The 18,539-nt window shown below is 36.4% G+C and overlaps 1 protein-coding gene across 2 annotated transcripts in view; it reads left to right on the plus strand.

Annotated features, from left to right (window-relative positions):
* The first annotated feature begins 1,197 nt into the window (after window positions 1-1,197).
* ABHD17B (abhydrolase domain containing 17B, depalmitoylase) overlaps window positions 1,198-18,539 on the plus strand; it is a 45,502-nt gene continuing 28,160 nt past the window's right edge. Inside the window, exon 1 of one of the 2 annotated variants that reach the window (XM_016150059.2) lies at window positions 1,198-1,326. The gene's annotated coding sequence lies outside the window, so the exon portion shown is untranslated. Of the gene's footprint in view, window positions 1,327-1,468; window positions 1,559-18,539 lie in introns of those variants that run through there. The other variant, XM_036238496.1, reaches the window with a different exon arrangement.

Here is an 18,539-nt window from a genome sequence, read left to right on the forward strand (position 1 = left end):
CTCACCCTCACCAACTAGTCTCATTTCCTCTTCCCCCTCCATTGAACCATTCCTTCCTGGAGTCAGGTTTAGGACAACAGGCAGGTTCCTACCTTGGTCTTAACACTCTTATCAAACTTGTCATTTTTGAAGCTAAATGTATTCTGGTGCCGCTGAGGCCTGGAACGAGCCACGTTCCCTTTCTGGGAGCTCATCGACGAAATCACAATCACCACGCTCTGGGACAAGAAGATGCAGGGAAGACTTAAGACGCCAGGAACTACCTCGCAGAGCTGACGCCCCTATCACTGACCCGGAAGGAACTTTCCCAGACTTTCCGACCCCTCCTCCGTAAGCCCACGTGACTCCGCGCGGAGGTCAAAGAACACCCGTCCCGCCCGCAGCGACCGAAAGGCTCGCCCACGCCACTCAGCCTCAACCCCTACTCCTCCACGCAGCTTCTCTCCTCAACCCCGAGTATAAATCCCTCTTTCTTCGAAGCGAGAATTCCCCCATTGATCCGAATGTAGCAGTCCATCAAAGCAGAGGGGCGGAAAATTTTTACTTCTATTGGCTCTTCTTTTCCGCAATCCCCGCCTCCTGCCGATTCAGCTCAACCTCTCCTGGGGCCCGACTCCGCTAGGCGGCTTCTGATTGGTGGAAGTCAGGCTGAGCTGGGTTGCGTCCCTCCCCCAGCCTGCTCTCAGGCTGGAGCCCGGGTCAGCTTTGGCACCTTCCTCCAGTCAGTGACCAACTCCTGGCTTAGCGAGTCTACTACTGGACTCCTTCGATTTCCTTCCAGCTTCCCTCCTGCCACCAGAGCTAGTCCCGCGGCTAGCAAGTTGAGAAGGAGCAGAGAAAGGATCAAAGAGAAGAAAGACCTAGCTGGGTCTGGGTGGTGTCTGCAGTGCCAGAAAGGGAGGTGGTGGTGGCGGCGGCGGCGGCGGCGGCGGCGGCAGCAGCAGCGGCTGCGACCACGGCCGCGCGGGACCTAAGGCCCGAGAGCAGCCGGCGGCGGCGGCGACGGCGGCGGGGGCAGATCCAGCGCCTCGCGCCGGGGCCGTTAGTCAGCAGAACGCGACCCGGTGAGGAGCAGCAGGGCCGACGCGAGGAAGCGAGACTCTGGGTGTGCGAGCCGGTCCTCTCCGGCGCTGCCGTCCTTCCTCGTCCCGGCGCCGGGGACTGCAGCCCTCGTCTCTCCTGCTCGGCCGGACCCGCCCGCAGGCCGGGAGAGTCCGGCAGCGGCGGCGGCAGCGCGGATCGCGCCTTGTGCAGGACATCGCGTAGGCAGAGGTTCTCTCCCGGCCCTTTCTGCCTGACACCTCTGCTGCGGCCCCTCAGGTGCAGGTGCGTGGCGCCGCGTGGGGCTGGGCCGCTGCGGCTGGAGGAAGGGGGTGCTAGGCCGGGAGCCGCAGCGCGGGAGGGACGAAACGGGGCCGGGCGGGGGGAGGGGAGTGGGAGGCGTCTTTGTTGTTGGCGACCGGGATCCCACTCGACTCTGGGGAAAGGCGGGGAAGCCACTCCCGATCGGGTCTGCCTTTTGGAAAGGATTCTCCAGTGCTTTCGTGAAGGGGGAAAGGTAATGGGATCCTTGTGGTCGGTGAGGCTCCGGGAACCTGGGGGCGGAGAAGGGACGAACAGACGGTCTGGGAAAGGTTTTGGGACCTTGCCGAGAAGGGTCTCATTTCACTTCCTTTGCTTTTCTCCCTGTGGACCGAAAGATGGGGTCAGGTTCATATTCCCCCCCCCCCCATCCGACTCACTGAGATTTGTGGTGCCTGAAATCTTTCTCCTGAATGCCCTCATGTGCCAGCCTCGATTTGAGATCAAATCTGTCCGGTGCTTGGTGATTTGTGTATTCCGGCCGGTCGTAAGGTTCTTTTTTCTCTAGGTGGTTGAACTTTAATCTCACCTGTTTTCGAGTTCCGGGGTAGACTTGTCAGGAATTTTGAATTGGAAAATTACAGTTTATGTTTGGATTTTTTTTTTTTTAAATCTCGAAATGAAAGTTCTGTCAAGTTAGATTGTGTTGTTGTGCAGGGCTTTTGAAAAGAGAGTTGAACCCCCCTTCTTTTAAAAAAAGAATGTTCATGGTAATCCATGGTGAGATTTCTGCCAGTGCCACGACACGATTTTTTTTTAAAAACGATGCTTTGATTTAAGTCAGTGTGAGGTGGATTTGGTAAACAAGAGGATGAATAACGGAATACAGAGAGGGTGACCTTTAAATTTTCACTGTTTATGAAAAGGTAGTTCAGTTTAATACTTTTTGTAATATATAATACTTGATTCGCAAGATGAGTCACTGATTTTCTTTAAAGGTCCCAATTAATAAAAAGAATTTTGGATATCTTGTGTCATCATTTTGAACTACCTGTTTACATTTACAAAGAGACTTAAAACGAACTTTTCTTCATAAAGAGTGTGTCTTTTCATATGTTTATAGCATAAACTTATTTGGGTGACATATCTAATATCTAATCATTCCCGTGTTTTGATAGCTATCCTAATTCCAATGGTCTGATTTAAGACTGCTCAACTCTCCGCTTGGTGGTAAATTTTTATTTTGGGAGTAGGGGTGGTGGGCTACTTAAAGAACAGTGGAGATAGCTATGTTTCCACTAATAAAAAACATAAAATTCCTGTTATGCAATAATTGCAATATTATTTGAGATCCAGGAGGAAATGAATAGCATCCTCACCCATATTTTGACCTCTCTTTTCTCCTACTCTAGTATTAATAAGGTTAATTGAATAAGGTTAATTGGCAAGGATGGGATTAGATTTTTAGCAGGCTAGGCAGTTTTAATTTTGTCTCTCGCTGAACGGTACTGTAGTTGATTAGTGGCTTGTTTCCTTGAGTATCTTTACCCATTTTGAAATGTCTATAAATGATATCTGACAAAGAATTTTCTGTTTTCCTGTGACAGATAAAATTACCATAAAGCATGATGGCAAAATAACGTTTTGAATAGCTAATGGACACAGAACTAGGCAATTAGTATCTGTTCCAAGTTTTGTCACTGATGATCTACAACTCCAGACAAGCTATCCCACACCTGAGTCAGTTTCTCCATCTGTAGTATAGTGCTAATAAAATGTGCCACCTGCTCATCTTATAGAAAGGGCAATGAGAACCAACAGTTACTTCGGTTATATGACATTATTTGTTTTAGTTAAATAAGAGTACTTTGTTTCAGTATTATGAATTTCAATTTCTTGATGAAGAATTAGCATAAAGAAACAGTTATAATAGCGTACCTATCTATATGCCATTTAGGAGTCGATAAAGTTTTCCCATATTAAGATTGGTGTTATATCTTTAGAATCATTGATGACAAGAAAGAAAGTGACATTAATTTGTTTTATTTACTGGTAGGTTTTATTTTGAATACATCTTAATTCTCAAAAATTACTCCTACCTTTCCTATTCTGTTAAAAAATTGTCACATATATTGCCCTATATGCCTCTTAAACTCAGCCTTGTGAGTTGGAGGAGAAAAGTGATGTTTTATGACTTTTTTACAGATGAAATAAAGCCCAGAGAGGTTAAAATATTTGAATTGCCTAAAGCCACACAATTTGTAAGAGGTAGAACTGAGACTTTAAGGACTGGGTTTTCTGACATCTAGTCCTAAATCCTTTGCTTGGCTGGAACAGTGGTTTCCAAATGCCTCTCTAGTCCCAACAGTTTTCTGCCAATTCAGGTGTAATGAGAAATGATATAGCAATGTAACTGTTGGCAACATATAATACAATCGATGTCTATGCATCCATTACCAAATGAAGAAATAAAACTACAAAACAAAATGAAGCTTCTTTGTAGTACTTTATATATACCCCTCTTAAATTCTATGCCCTCTTTTTCCCATTGCACACCTCTAACCCCAAACTGCTGTGCTTCCTATCAATATGTTGATACTTTACTACATACCTTTATGTACATGAACATTATATAGTTTTTCTTTGACTGTTTTAAGACTATTTAAATATGTTTGTATTTGTAAATTGCTTTTTTTACTCAATTCGCCAAGATTTATCTTTGTTTCTTCAGGTAGTTCTAGTTTCTTTATTTTTACAGCACTATGGTATGTGGTCCATTATGTAACTAAATCAGGTCTCTCTTGGTCATTTTAGTTGTTTCCAATTATTTGCTTATTAAGCAGTACTGTAGGGAATATGCTTGTATATGTTTACTTAGGCGCATGTGCAAGACTTCCTTTAGGGCAGTAGTTCTTGATCATATATCTCATTTTTATAGAAATATTTTGCAACTTCCCCAATACTGTTCTAAAATGAAATTTATTCTAATAAGCTTAAATTCATGTTTTAAAGAAAGTAATGTTCCCACTAAAATATAAGAAATAATTTATAACAAAGTAATATATATCACTGTGTAAATGCTAGAGCTCAGCCCCACTACATCTTGATACCAAGTGTGGTAGTAGACCAGTAACATCAGAATTCTTGGAGCATGTTAGAAATCAGAAGCTCAGGACCTACCCTACTAACTCAGATGCTGAATTTGTGTGCGCGTTAAAGTCTAAGAAACACTGCTAAAGAAATAGTAGTCAGATACTTTGCACCAATGTGTAGTATCACCATGAATAGGACAGCTGCTAATGAAGTTTAAAACAGGTGTGTTGAATTGGGCCATTCAAATACCAGTAGTGGCACTGTTGTCATTAAATGAGTTTCTGAAAATAATGAACTATTTTCAGTAAAGTTGAAACAAAAATAAAAGTTGAAACAAAAAAAAAAAATCTCCTTACACAGTGGTTGCATTCTTTAAAATCTTTATCTACATTAAAACAACACAAATATATTTTGTGTTAAATTCTGTTTATAAATATCTGACCTTATTTGTTTCCCCTGTTCCCTAAGTGAGTGTCCAGCAGAATATTCAAAAGACATGAGACATGGGGCAGCATTATCTATCTATAGGCACCAAGAGTGCTTGGCATCCCTGGCATCTGTTCAGTAGTGCCCCATTATAACAACTAAAAGTCAACATTGGAGGAAGTTTGCCCTGGGATATAAATCTAGTAGTAGCTTGCTAGAACACAAGATTGATGCTGCTTCTTCAGCTTTATTAAATAACTACCAGATTTCACTCCAAAGTGTGTGTTTACAAAAGTTGAATGGATGAGAAGGTCTATTTTTCCACCTTCCAAATACTTTAGATGTTCTTAAGTTTTGCCATTCTGAGTAATAGAATGTGGTACTTCACTGAGGTTTTCATGGGCATTTTCCCAGTTAGTCTTGTAATTGAAAACACTTTCACATATTTTTTAGCCATTTATGTTCCTTTTCTATGAATTGCTTATTTAGCTTTTTTATTGTGTTCATCTTAACTGATTTGTAAATGCTTTTTATGTATTTGGGATAACAACACTTGGTAGGCTTTACAAATACCTTTCTAGTCTTTAGCATGCCTTTTCACTTTAAATATGCCTTTTATGACTAAAAGTTTTAAATTTGAATGCTAGATTTATTCTTTTATGATTGTGCTTTTTTTTCTCTTTAAAGGAAATTTTCTTTTTCTTGAGGTTATGGATCCTGTTACAGCTTCTTTTAAATTAAAAGTTTTATTTTTTCACATTTAGGTCTTAAATTCACATAGAACTATTTTTATTTAATAAGGTGTTTGTAAATCTTAAATTTGCTCAATAACAATTACTACCCTTTAAAATGAAATTATCATTTTATGTTAATGTGTTCTGATGAAATTATAGTGATGGTAGATTTATTTAGTTTGTAATATCTCTTTGTGGCAAAATTACAATTTGTCAACTCTGTCATTCCAACTTTAAAAAAAAAATTAACTTTTTTATAAACCCATAAGGTTTGAGAACTACTGTTTTAAAGTACTCTGATTCCTGTTTCATGTGCCTTGCGTTCAGCCTCTAAGACATAGAAAGTGAGCAGGCACTCTTAAATACGGATTTTCTATCATCATTTGCATGCTCCACATTTCAATTTATTTTACATTGTCTTTTCATTACTTTTTATTCTGGATAGAAAATTTTAAATGATACTTATGACCCTAATTTTTTAAACACAGTTTCAGACTGAATTTAAATATTATTTTAATGTTAATTTGGCTCAGAGATAGGTCCTAACTATTTTGTTTTCTTGGGCATTAAAAGCGAGAATGGTTAAACAAGTTCTTGCATATAGGTAAAGGTGAAAAGTGGAAAAAGGAAAAATGGGCAGTCTTCTGTATATCAGTCAATATTCCAAACTTTGGGGTACATCTGTAAACAAAGATCCCTGACTTCCTAGAGCTTAGCAGCTGAGGACCATAAAAATGCATAATAAATAAATAAAATACCTAATATGATAGAAAATGATAAATACTTTTAAAGAAAGAGTAGAGGAGAAGGAGAAATTGAAAGGCAGTTGGACCTGTTAAATAGTGTGGTTAGGGTTGGCCTCTTTGAGGAGAGAATGAGCAGAGTTCTACACTGAGGGGATTACCATGCATACATTAGCAAAATCTTGGAAGAGTGGACAGAATATAGAATATAGTCTTTAAGTTAAACCTGTGTTCCTGGCTCTCCCACTTAAGTTGTGTGAACTTGGACAAGTTAATTGACTTTAACAACCTGAAGCCTTGATTTCCTCATGTGTAAAAAGGTGATAACCTGAGAAAAGTATTATTAAGATTAAAGGAGATAATAAGTGAAAGCGTCTACCTCCTGTCCCCCACCTAGTTCTCATGTAGCACTCTGTACTTTATTTTCATAGCATTTATCACAGTATATAATAATGTCATTAGTTGACAAATTTTATCCCACCCTTTCTGAAGTATTAATAAGAAGAACCAGTCAGTGTAATTATATATCTCATTAACATATAGTCATTTATAAACTACCTTTAAACCTGAAAATTATTTTGTGCAGATTTGTTGAGAAAGTTGTTTTGTATTTATAGTGTCTATATGCTAGAGCTTGACATTGTATTGTAGGCATTAGATCATTAAGCACCACACATCTTTGTGATGGAGGCAGTAGATATATGTATCTTGCACTTAGAATCAAAGGTGTTAAATGGCATAAAGTCAAAGAATTTGGATCAAATATGATTACATTTGGTTCTATTTTCACTATGTTCCCCTTTTTTTTCTTTCTGCAGTATTGTGAAAATTGACTCTAAATTATAAAAAGCAAAACTAAATGGCTTATGTTATATTGTTAGATCATGTTCTTTGCAAAATCATTAAGACACAATATTTTAGTTATGACTTTGTTTTCAATTTTCCCTCATGCAGTTTCTCACAGCATCTAAGGAACTAATATTAGAATTGGTAGTAGATTTAGAGATCTTTACACTTAAAAATACATGCTACTAAAGAAATTCTTTTCATTCTGGCCATCTTGGAGTATTTAACTAAGATTTATTTTTTAGGATGTCACATTAAAAGAATAATAGTGAAAAAATAAGCATATGCTTAATGTAGGTCCAGATGAAAAAGAAAGGGGGTTGAAATAACCTCATTAACCTGATGTGGTCAATTCTCCTTTCCAGTCCTAACAAACCTGAAGTAAAGGATGTGCCTCTGGGAAAAAATAGAAGATATCAGTTTATTAATCACAATAAACTTGTTTGGTGACTAAATTTAGGTTGACCTTAAATATGTCTTGAAAATTAAAATCAATTGAAATAATTCCTTTAATAAACTTTTTCCAGAAATACCATCCATAGATTGTGACCTAGATATTTTGTTTCTGATTAGTACCCTGCTTGGTGTACTGAATTTTTCACTCTCTTGCTCTGTCATCCCTGCCCCCAAAAGTAAAAATTACTCTCTGTACATCAGTGCAACAAGAAAATAATGCCATTCATTAACTTGGTCTGGCATGCTTACATCTTACACACTGCTGGTTATATTTTGTTCATTTTTTTTAACTGACCTTAATATCACTTTTATTAATATTTAGGGTAGTAAAGTTAATAGGAATGAGGAGGACTTTTTAAAATAATACATTAAGGAAATTCTGATGCAGTCCGCTAGGATAATGGCTTTCAGTTTTTGTTGGAATCCATAAGAAAAACATTTTGTTTCATGACCTAAAACATGCATATGTGCACACACACAAAATTTCACTGAAGAAATTATCTAAATTGGTTTTTTGGGTTGTTTGTTTGTTTTCCCCTAGAGGAAGAAGTAAAACTTAAACAGAGACTTTAAAAAAAAAAAAGAAACATTAAAAGTTGTTTCATTTATTTGTAGGAAGGAAGATTTTACCAACAGAGAAGGGAACAGTGCACAAAAGCATGGAAACAAGAAAGAATCCCTTATTGAGAAACAGTATGTTCAGTAGATGAATGAATAGGGAAGCACTTAGAAATAGGCCAGAGACCAGGAAGCAGAGAGGGTAGAGGAATCATGTATGACATGCTAAAGAATTTTAGATTTATTCAAGAGGGCTTAGAGGCCCATTGGAAGCCACCTATCAGCAGTGTAGAGTGTGGATTAGAGGGCTATGAGATAGCTATTAATGAGTGATTTTATACCATTGAATGGAAAGTAGCTGAGACTAAGATGTGGCTAAGGACCTGGAGAGAGGTATTAGGAGATAGGCCTTGATTAAATGAGAAGAATGGTGGGGTGAGGGGGGAATACAAATGGAGATTTTCAGGGTTTACAGCTTAAGGAAGATGTCTGTGCTAGAGATTTTAAGTTTTTAGATTGAAGCATCATTAGTGTATATGTAGTGGTTAAAGCCATGTTCGGTATGGTTGAGATAAAAAGGCAGGCATGCAGAAGAAGATCAAAGTGGTAGTTAAAACCATGGATTTGAGTTCATAGATAAGAGGAAGACAACAGGTGGTCAATCTGTTATTTTAGATTAATTAAACAACTAAATAAAACCTTTGAAGAGGTCACCAGAAAATCCAAGGTTAAAAGTTAGTTTCAAGAAGGAAGGAAAGGACAATGATATTTAACGCCACAAAGTCATCTTGTAAATTGAAGACTGAGAAATATCAGTGCACTTTAAATTATACAAGGTCATCAGTCATCTTAAATGGATGAACAATTTGATGACAGATGTTAGATCACAATTCATTTAAAGCTCAATGGGGAATAGTGGGAAGTTTGATTCTGAAGGATACTCACAGATAATAGTTAGAATGTGGGTATACTTTTGTTTTGTTTTGTTTTGTTTTGTTAGCCTTGAATATGTTTATAAATAGAAGAGATGAACCAGTAGAGCTGGAGAAGCTAAAGATACAAGAAACATATATAGAGAAGATAACCGATTAGGCAGGGTCTCTCTGAAGATGCTAGAGGCATAGGAACCCTCCATAATATGTGTGGAGGAAGTGAGACTTCTCAAGAGTGAAAAGGCAGTTGGGATTTGATTACTTGACTTTTAGGGTTCATTTACATGCTTGCCTATTCCAAGTTAAAGAATATCCTTTTTTTTTGGCATCTGATATGCCAGGAATGTAGGTGATGTTTCATTTAATGTCCCCAACAACTCTGCAGTTTACAGATAAGAAAGAAATTGAGGCTCAGAGAAGCAGTGTCTAAAGCCACATACTGGAGTGTAACTAAGTTATAATTTGATTGCACTTATGTCTAGTTCCAAAGCCTAGTAATTCTAAAACTTTTGATGTGGCAGGACTGATCAAATTTTCCCAAAAAAGGGAAGACTAGTAAGAGGCTACCAATTTAAGTTTTGCCCAGTAAAATCAGAAAAATTAAAACTTAGTCTCTATTACCATTTTTAAATTTTTTGTTTCATTTTTCTTGAAAAGATATATTTTAATGTTAGAAAAAGTATAAAAGACATAATCTACGAATAAAAGGCAAACTTTTAAATTTATTAAACCCAAAACTTTGGCCTTAGCCTTCTCAATTTGCCAAATAGTAAGAACTTTATTGTAGACTAGCATCAATTCTCAAGCCACCTTTGTGAAAAAAGACTCATGAAGTAACTTTATATATGAAACATAGTACATAACTACTGTTTCGTAATAAGCTTAAGTCGTTATTAGTTGAACATTTTATTTTTTAAAAAATTAATGATGTATTTTCCCCATATTAGAAAGTTCTTTCATATTTTGTTTGCTGCAAATTGATTTCTAGGGGTTCTTATACCCAAACTTTTAAGAAATTGATAAAGTGACTGATAAACTGAAACAACTCTGAAAAATAGATAGCATTAATTCACAAGCTATTTCTTTTTGTTAATTTATTTGATACTTTGGATTTTATTTATTAATGGCTTATTTTTAAATTTGCTGAAAGCCATTGTAAATCTAAATGTTTTCAGAAATAGAAATTAAATTGCTCTAATAGTATTTTGTAACTTTGCTTACTGCCCTACCTTGTCCTAGTTGGGGAATATTATCCTGTATGCACAAACTCATTTGCTTACAGAAATGTAAATATTGGCCAACCCACTATAACATTACATCTTTAATCAACACGTGGGTAACTCATTTGGGGGGATTTCTACCAAAGTGAAGAACTGAGCTAGGGTCCATGTCATTCTCTTTAAAGTCTGAAGTTCTGTTTCTGTATGTGATGGCACTGGAAAGTAATGAGAGTAATATAGAAAAAAATATATCAATGTTCAGGGTCCTACAGTCACCATTATTGCCAACATTCTCTTCCCCTGAGTCCCGAAGGCTGTGGAGATGGTTAGCATGGCATTCACTAATATTCCCTGATGTTAATGCTAACAATGGAGAAGAAGGAGAGAACTTGGTTTCTTGGTATTTACGTATCCCAGTCACTGGGTAGTCTACTTTTAGGTTTGAGGATAGGCTTCACCAGCTGAGGTCTTCAGCAACTGCAGTTGATGGCAAGGCAGGGCACTTCTAAAAATAAAATTGCTTTTGTGGTGTTATTAGGTCATTTTCACTTAACAGTTAGGGACAGTATGGTTGGGGGCTACAGGAGCAAATCACTCATTTATTTTAAATGCCCAAATCATTTAAAAACAAATACTTCGAGAATACACATTTCATCCCAAAAGAAACTCTCAGACTCTCAAACATAAGAGAATGTTCAGTTTTGCCAATACAAAAATTAATCTCTTCAAAATAATTCATGAATGCTAGGCTCTGAAAAATAGCCTCCCAAATCAATCGATTGGGAAGCTTTTCAGCTTTCTTTTTGTTACCATCGAAATAACTCTTTTAAAAAAGGATTTTTCAGCCTTATCAAAGGGTGCTCATAATATAACTTAATATATTAAAATACAGTATTATAACTTTATAATCCAGAAAATGACTGGATTATAAAGTTATAATAAAGTTATGCCGCAGTTAATTGGCATAAACCAGATAAAACATATCTCCAATTAGTAAATTGTACTTATGATAATTATTCTCAATTTAATGGTCTGTTTATTGCCTCTCTTGGGGATTATATCAGAAGGTGTTTTTTATGCATAGATTACAGTAAACACATTTTGTTAATTAGCTTGGTTTCCAGAAAGATCAAACTATAAATTACATACATTAGTGTTGTTAATTTGGTTCAGAACAACAAAACAAAACCTATTTTGATTATATCTAGCATTATCTTCATTTATATTTTGTCAGATCTTTAAGTATAACTGCAGGTTTTTATTTTCTTTATTCTTTTTCATTTGGTTAGTAGATTATTATTGATCAGGCACTACCTATCTACTGCTGAAGAAAACACGTGGTCACTAACCTCATAGTAAAGACAGTAGGCATTAATCAAATAAGCTCATAGGTGAATAATTAACACATAGCAGGGATCACAATTTGCAACTATACTAAAGGAACTGAATACTGTGAGAAAGAATAACCTAATTTAGATTTGGAGTCCACAAGATTGTGCTGACAAAGTGGCATTTGAGACTGAAATAGCTAGAAGTTAGGTAGAAAGAGAACCCTTGATGTGGAAACAGCTTTCATATTTTCAAGAAGCGGAGAGATAGTGAAGGAGACCACAACTATAGTGATGAAACAGGAGAATAACACGATAAGTTTGGAAGAGTAAGCAAAGGCCAGATTATTCAAGGACTTTAAGGACTTGTGGAGAAGTTAGGTTTTATTACAGGTACAGAAGAAAGCTATCAAGGAGTTCTTAAACAGGAGATCACCTTGTAGGCTACATAGAAAAGAAATTGTAGGTTAGGAGAATGTATGAATGAAAGAAATTCACACTTCTTCAAATAATTGTTTACTCACACAAAATGTTCCTTCTGTTGTCTTATTCTGCAATTTTGTATTTCGACTCTAAGATTTTGAGGTCAATGAAAACTACCTGCTATTTGATACTGTTTTGATTTGTTTTTAGTAACACTCCCACAGGTTTAACTTTTGTTTTTCTTTAGAAATGTGTTTTTAGAGTCTTTTTATATTCTTGGTAATTTTAATAAAATGTATGTAAGATTTCTCTTTCTGTAGAGAAAAAAAGAAGAGAACCATGTCTAGTTATACAATGAAATTATGAATATAGAGTAAGATGCTCCCAAACTCCAAGCAGATTATAGAAGAGAGAGAGAAATGAGTATAATAAAATATTCTTGCTGGGAAAGCTCTAGATCTTATAGTTCAGTGTTCTCACATTAAAACCGAGGCTGTTACGGGCTTAAGAATTCATTTTAAATAGAATCATAAGTAGAACCTTTGTTTCCTGGGCTGGTGCTCTTTCTACTGTTCCTTTATTTTATTTAAATAAAATATGTATACTGTGAAACAGACTTCTTCAAAAGTTTAAAATTATATGCAATGCCAAAAAACATTAGATGAATTTAATATTGCTTGCTAAAGTGGCATGTAGGATAATATTTAGTAATCCAATTGATGACATTTGGAAGGATGTTCTTAGATGCTTGCTTTCTTCCTCACCTCAGATTATTTATACCAGAGATAACACTAGACATGTAGACTACCAAAACTAGCTATCAGATTTTTCTCAAATCAAGTATCAAGAATTTGCCTCTATTCCCTTTCCCTCCATTCTTCTCTTCTCCAGTTGCATTATTTGGCATACAGCGTCAGTACATTGTTGTCTTTGTCAGTTTCACCTAAAAACACTTTTCAGACCTATTGTAGAAATTGTCTCTAAAAGAAAACAAGAGTCCACAGTGTTCACTTGTTTGCTACTCTGTCTTTAAAAGAAGACTTATAAGTCAAAATATTTGTTAACTGAAACAGCCAGTAAATAAAGATTATCTTTCTTTTACATAGTAGAAAGTTACATATGTTACTAATTTGGAGAAAATTAGTAATCTACTACATACTTTTAAATGTAGTCAAGATTTGCTGTTAACTGAAGGATGTGGTTTGTATGTTTTGCAATATTAATGCTCTCGTCATTCTTTGTTAATTTTCTACTTTCTTAACTGTGTTTGACATACCTCCATGTAGCAAGGTGAAATGTGTGCCTCTTTGAGGTTTGTTTTTGAAAATCTTAACATTTAAGCACATAGAATTCTTCAGCAGCACATGAGTTACCAAGTTATTGTGCTCTACTTAAGTCATCATTGCCATTGATTTTAATGTCAATCCAAGTCAGCATAGGCTTGTATGCAGCTATCCAAATAACTGCATCATTCTATCTATTCCATGTGTAAAGAACTACAATTAGGTTTTCTATGTATTATTGAACAGAAATTTGACCCTGAGAAAGAATATGCCTACTAAGAAGGGCTCCTGGTGGCCAACCAGGCTCAAAGAGGTATGGGGGAACGGTGGGTCAGACAGGAACCAAGCCTAGCAGACATTTCTATACAAGGGCCTTTCTCATAAATGCACTTTAGGGAGAAGCCTGCATTAAGCTGCCTGCCTCCTGCACGAACTGCCTTCCTACACTGTGTTTCTGCCATGTGAGCCAGCCCTTATAGTGGAGTTCCTAGAGTCCTATTTCAAGCAATAGGATTGAGACTTTCCCTGCCCAATCTGAGCTGCACAGCTATATCTCCCAATGGCTCTCACTGACCAATCAGAGCAGTCTCATTCTGACCAATCAGGACAGTGCCTTTAGGACCAATCATTCTGCAAGGATTTGAAATCCTCATTTGCATGAGGACAGACCAATCAGGGGTCCGGGCCAGAGGCTTCTGTCTATGTAGGCTTCTGTCTATGTAGGTCAGCTCCCTTTTTGCTCCGAAGGCTGAAGACTGTGTCTCCTCCCCAGCTGGAGGTGAAACACCTAGAGTGGGGCTATCTAATCGGAGAGGGACCTTCCCCAAGACCGCCTCATAGTCGAACTGTAACACTATTCAGCTGTTCCATAGCCATGCTGCCTTGCTGTATGACTGTTGAGCTGTTTGCACTGAATGAAGTTTCCTTCTTCACTGCATCCCAAATTGAGGATTCCTATTGGCATCGAGTTGGCTCCAATGACCATCAGTTGACAGTTTTTAAATTTCTCATTTGTCTAATCCTCTCTCCCCAATTCATTTCCTCCTTTTCACTATGCACCCTTTGCTTTGGTTCTTTCTCACTATCATACTTTTATATGCATCATTCTCCTAAACCGAAGGATTTTTCCCCTGCTTTTGGAAATCATATCTAACTCTAAAGTTCTGACTCCTTTACAAAGTCTTTCCTAATTATTGATACCTACATTTGCCTGATTTCTGAAGCTTAAAATCTACCCCACATTATATAACACTTAATTTAAGATTAAAAAAAGACCCCTGTTAGAACATTAATTTATTAATGATAAATTATATATTCATTAATTGTATTACATTTAAAATGCTGAATACCAATTTATAAAAAAGCTCATGAATTTAGAATTTAAAGAAACTTTAACAAACCTTAGGCCAGTTACCTTATGTTTTCAAATAAGAAACAGACTCAGCAGTCAAGTGATTTGGCCAAAGTCTAAAAGAATTAAAACTGACTTCTAATCTGTTAATATGTTAAAATGTTTTTATTTCTTAGGCATTTACATCTTTCTTTGAAATAATTATTCAATTTCTTGTTATGCACGCCTACAAAAGGTAAAATTTTCATGTTTTAAGAAGCCTTGACAAAAATGTTGGTTTGTTGAGGCCAAGAAATGTATTAAGCACAACTGACAAGTGTTAGTTGCACATTTTCTAGGAGTAGAGTGGTATTTCTTCAAACGTTTACTGACAGATGAGTATAGCTAAAGGGAGGCAGCTGGTAACCAGAGGAAAAGGAAGTGGTGGAGATGGCAGTTTATGTAGATAACCAAACTGTTGATAGACAAGCTGGTCATTTTAATAAAGGATGGCTGGCTTGTTACATGATCTATGTAAAGAGAGATAATGAGCCTTGTTAAGGAATATTATACTGACATCTCATAAATGCCATAATTCCTTCAGTATCCCTACTAAAAAAGTACTATATATATGAAGAAAGGATTGATAAATACAAGGAGTACACTTGTATGCTGCTTATCATGCAATTCTGTGGTTTTATTGGTTGATAAAATACCTCTTTCAAAATAATATCTATAGAAACAGTTGAAATTGTAGTATGATCCTTTCAAGTCATATGCTTTTGTGATTTTTTTTCTCATACTGCTTTATTAAATAAACTGTAGGATAAAATTGGCTCAATTTAAGTAACTTAAATTTTACTCCTTAACCAAATAAACATTTTTAAGGGGTTACATCTCAAAACTGGTCTAATGGAAGAGCCTATTATTTTGAGAATGTTTAATATCTATATGCAAATTTGGGTCACTTTCAGTCTGTTCTGTAAGCTGGCAGAATGTCATAACAAGGAAGGAATTTGAAATTTATTGTCTTTCAAAAAAGTTTATGAACAAAAGGCCAAAATAGAAGGTAACGACATATAAAGGAACCAAGGAAAAAGGTAACTGGCAGAGAAAAGAAAGGTTAGAGCCTGGATAGATTTAATAAGAAGAAGGCCCAAGAATCCAAAGAACATTTTGGAAGGAATAAATTAGTACTTTGTTTCCATTCTAGTTGACTCTCTTTTAGTCCTTCTTAGCTACTTTATACTTATATTTAAAATTAAGACACCTGTATGCTAGATGGAATTCAAGTGCTGTTGAACCCAAAACTTTGTATTAGAGATAAGGAAGCTGAGGTTCAGGAAGGAAAAATGACTTCCCTAATGTCTCAGAGTGAGATAGTGTCAGAGTGGGAACTAGAATCCAGTCTTCCTAATTCATGCATTGGTTCTTTATACTATCCCACAGACCAGTTATTGAATTTTTTTTTTAAAAAAAAGTGTGGGGTAAGGTGGGGAGGATAAGACCTAATACATTGTTAAATTTAGACAGTAGTCATTGTTTATATGTTATGTGTTCTGATTTTTAAAATAAATGATAGTCGACATTTTTTCCTCACTTGGAACAGGGGCACTTGATTTTTTTCAGACCTTGATATTGTAATAACCTTGATTTTATAACTTAGGAAATAATTTCTTATTTTCTGGGTGACTTAATATCTCATGTAGAAAATAGTTACAAGAAAATAATGATATGAAGTAGTTGAAGCCCCATAAGCCAATTGTTATTAATTAATTAATTAATTTTATAGCTTATTCTTGGAGCTGTAGTTTATAAGGATTGAGAGTTTGATAGCTTTTCTTGGGTTAATCTTTGGGTTAGAAGGGCCAGTCTAATTAATTGGAGCTTAAAATTCTTTATAGTTATAAATTCATGTGTCTCCTATGAGAGACCTAAAGGTTTTCTTATTGTTCCCTAATAACTCCTGGGAGCCTACCAGTGAACATTCTAGTAAGCTTTATTCTAAGAAATTTTCCAGCCCCAAGACTGCTAAAAGATATATAGATGACATTTCCTAACCTAATTCAGCTTCCTCACTCAAAAAATGGACTCTTTTTCCATCAACATGAAAATGTGTACATGGACTTAATTAATTTTCTCTATTTCATTTTTCTTTTTAATCTTGATATTTGTCTTTTTAAAAGTGGGGAAAGGGCTAGTCTCGTGTCCTGAGGAAGAGGTATATATGTGTGTTTTGGGTGAAGGGAAATATGTATATCTCCCAGTTTCTTCAATTAACATTATTATAATAATCTTGGTACTCTTTTTACAGATCTACTAGGGAAAGCTGGCAGCCTTGGCATCTTGCTATATTCACAGATAAAAATTCTAACCCTCTCCCTTCTCTGGTATCTCTAAGTCTACCTTCAATAAGGATTCAGGGTATTTTTTTAGAAATGTGAGATCTTGACAAAATTCTCTGGAACCTGCACTGGGTAGGTGACAGTACTAAGAATAATCCTTAATGCCAAAGTGAAGGCGGCAGGTCCCCAGGCCAGGAATAAATAAAAAGTCTGCTACCAGAATTGTAATCTGGATTGTATACAATGCCAAAATGGAAAAAAAGAAATTGAAATTAGGAGAACAAAGAAATTTCTGTCTATAGCCTAGAGTGTTAATCATACAGAAGTGAAGTTTGGGACAGAATGAGCATTTACAGAATCAGGTATAGGTATGTTAAGGTCCAGTTGGTTCCTTTTGTGACAGAAATACCTTACTGCAGCATTGGAGATATCCATCGTACCACAAATCGGATGCAAGAGAGAAGCATTCCTTTAGCTTTCCAAATACCTCTGTAGAAGTTAAGGTACTGCAGCTATTCTAAATTGGCTGTGTGGTAAGCTTTGAGAAGCATAAAATTAATATGTAACAGATATCTTAATTCAAGAACCTCTATTTTTTTAGAAGAGAGTTAGTTACCAGTCCACTGTTGTTAATTGTTTTGGGATTCTTTTTCTAAAACTTTACCTGTAGTTTCAGGGGTCATAGAACCACACATATTCTTAATAGTACAGTAACTGTCTAAGATAATTTTCAGATTCGACACCAAACTTATAGTACATAAACTAATTTTACATGGAATTGATTAAATAGTACCTAGCTCAAAATCATTCAGATAAAGGTTTGTTGTCATGTCTGGGAGCGATGTACTTCATTATGCTATCCTGATACCCCATTTTGGGGTAGAGGATGCTAATAAGAAATAATTCATTAAATATTAAAACGTTAAAAGGTGGCATAATAAGACCTGAAGGGCAGGACACATTCTTAAACTTAACCAGACTTTGCAAAAGAAAGTAAGATAGCACTTCTCTATCTGACAGATCTATATTGGCTTGTAACCTTCGCCTACCCCCAAATTTTGTCAAAACTAGTAGAAGAGGACAGAAGGAGCAGCAGTAAGAACAGTTCCTAAATTGTCACTGATTAAGGTTGACAGAGCTGAGATTCTCCACACTAGTATGCTACAAAAGGCAGAGGAATCTTGAGAGTAAAATGCAAAAACAGATAATTAAGCCCTGAGAGACAACATATATACCCATTTGGCCAAAATATAGGCCTTAGACATTAAGTACTGGTCTAGTCAGTTCTTCAAAGGTTATAATTTCTTGGCTTCCAGACCTAAGAACACCTCCCTGATGATAACCACTGAAACTCATAAATATGCTGTTAACATGATGAGAAGATGGAGGAGAGGACCTCCAAGCAATGGAATTGATTATTTCTAGTGAGCTTCAGCACTAAAAGATAGTAAGGAAACAGCGTAAATACATAATGTTCCTTAAAGCACCTCTCAGACCTCTGGGGCAGATTTCCCATGTAA

The sequence above is a fragment of the Rousettus aegyptiacus genome, unplaced genomic scaffold (genome assembly GCF_014176215.1).
Source record: "Rousettus aegyptiacus isolate mRouAeg1 unplaced genomic scaffold, mRouAeg1.p scaffold_m13_p_3, whole genome shotgun sequence".
Lineage (NCBI taxonomy): Eukaryota > Metazoa > Chordata > Mammalia > Chiroptera > Pteropodidae > Rousettus > Rousettus aegyptiacus.